Below are 2,500 nucleotides of genomic sequence, written 5' to 3' on the forward strand. Positions count from 1 at the left end.
AACAGCCCGGCGGTCAATTCGTAGATGGTATTGCTCATTAAATTCTAGATAGACAACTTTTTTTCAGACGACTTTCAGCTTACACTCCCGTACATTCAAGATAGATTCAGACCACTGAAGCTGCAATCAGATTACTTTTCCATATTTGTAACTTACATTGAAATCGTCATATAATTCAATGACTAGAAATAATATATTTTTGTGTTTTGTGTCTGTATGCTCGATTGTTTTTATAATTGTCTGTGGTTGCATTTTTGTCTTGGTGTGTGTACGATTATCTGCTTGATTATAGGTGTGTGTGTGTGTGCTTTTATCTTTATATGCAAATTAGATATACTAAAGCTGAAATATACGACAGCTGGAACATACAGCAGCTAAAATATACCACAGTTGAATTATACAGCATCATATATACTACAGCTGAAATATACAACAGCTGCAATATACAAATGAAATATACAACAGCTGCAATATACAAATGAAATATACAACAGCTGTAATATACAAATGAAATATACAACAGCTGCAATATACAACTGAAGTATACGGCAGCAGGAATATACTGCAACTGAAATATACATCGGAAACATACTACAGCTGAAATAAACAACTAAGATATACAACAGCTAGAATTCATAACAGGAACAAAAGCAGACAATTGTAAAGAAGCGGCAGTCGATAAAGGGGGAGAGAGAGACAACGAAATCGATGCCGAAGGAGAGAAAACGCTAAAAGAGATGCTAAAGAGATGTCAGTGATGTCAGCGGGATCTCCACGCTACAGGAAGACGTCAGACTTCAAAAAGAACGTCAGGCTGGGCGGAGGAACGGCCGGTACAGGAGGGCGAGCGAGGCACATCCGGCCGATGTCAGGTACAGCGGAGAAGAAAGCGGGACGTCAGAGGGAAGTCAGGTGCATCAAAGGGGACGACGGGACTGAATGCCAATGAGGTCCCCCGGAGATACACCTGGAAGAGGGGAAGGGGGAGGGGAGGGAGTGAGAGCGGGAGAGGGAGAGGGAAAGGAGGAGAGAGGGGAAAGAGGGAGAGAGGGAAAGAGGCAGAGAGGCAGCGAGAGAGAAAGAGCGAGAGTGATTCTCATTTCACTGAACTGCTCTCGCCATGGCAGTCACAAAGGAAGGATTTGCATAGCATTACAGTTTGGAAAGCTTTCGACCTTTTAACCGAAATCTGGGTCACTCCGCCCTTTTCCTTTCATGTTTGCACGACCGGATAAATTTAGAGCCCGGCGAGTGTGAAATAATATCTCCCAGTTCGAGACTCGCTGATCTTATCGGTGAGTTAAGGCTGAGCTTGTTTACTTCTGCCAGGTTGCAATAATATTTTTGCAATGTTGATATTACGACTTCCCCCCCCCTCCCTCCACCCCCTCTTCCGTTTTCTTTTTTCGGGGGGGACTAAAGAGGAGGTGGCCGGGACGTAGAGCTGTCTCGCAGTGATCGCTTGCCGTTGAACTTATACCATTAAGCAAAGGAATAAGACGATAATACGCTGGATTTGCTATGATTTAGACAATTATTATATGAAAGCGAAGATTGAGGGATGATACCCACGGCACTTAACGTATACCATCTGCAAGAAAAGGGAGAAGTAAAGCATGAGTGTGGAGTACAAAGGGCAGGTGCCGAGGTCCGGGGTTTCGGCCACGGATTTTCGAGCAGCCTGAGGGCGATCGGAGGCTGAGGGAGATGTGGAAGGGAAGTGTAGATCGCATGACGATAATCGCGAGGAATTCCTGAAAAAAGAAAAGAAAAAGAAAAAGAAAGAAGAAGAAAAAGAAAAAGTAAAAAAAAAGAAAAAGAACAAAACAAGAACAAAAGAAAAAAACAAAAGAAAAGAAAAGAAAAGAAAGGAAAAGAAACGAAAAGGAAAAGAAAAGAAAAGGAAACAAGAAAAGAAAAGAAAAAAAACGAAAGAAAGAGAAAAAGAAAAAGAAAGAGAAAGAGAAAAAGAAAAAGAAAAAAAAAACAGTAAAATGGGGTAAAAAAAGAAAGAAAGAAAAAAAAAACAGTAAAAAGGGTAAATAAGCAATGAACTTTTACATTAAACCATAATGAACTTTTACAATCAGATGTGACAAAAAACAGACACTAAAAATTACTGGCAATTACACTTCTCTTTCCCCGCCGTCCCGGGCCTCGCCGGCGCGCCTCCCCACACCTGTCAGCGGGGTTTGAAGGTCCTAATGGCCTCCGCTCTCCTTCCTCCGCTCCCTCTTTCTTCCCTCTCTCTCTGGTTCTGGCTCTTTGAATCCCTTTCTTTCTGTCTGTTTTTTCTGTCTTTGGTTGTCTTTCTCTGTCTCTTTCTGTCTGTCTGGCTCTGCCTCTGTCTCTGCCTACTTCTCTCTCTCTCTTTCTCTCTCTCTCTCTCTCTCTCTCTCTCTCTCTCTCTCTCTCTCTCTCTCTCTCTCTCTCTCTCTCTCTCTCTCTCTCTCTCTCTCTCTCTCTCTCTCCCGCTCCCTCTTCTCCGTCCCTCATTTTC

Source organism: Penaeus vannamei, chromosome 4 (assembly GCF_042767895.1).
Source record: "Penaeus vannamei isolate JL-2024 chromosome 4, ASM4276789v1, whole genome shotgun sequence".
NCBI lineage: Eukaryota > Metazoa > Arthropoda > Malacostraca > Decapoda > Penaeidae > Penaeus > Penaeus vannamei.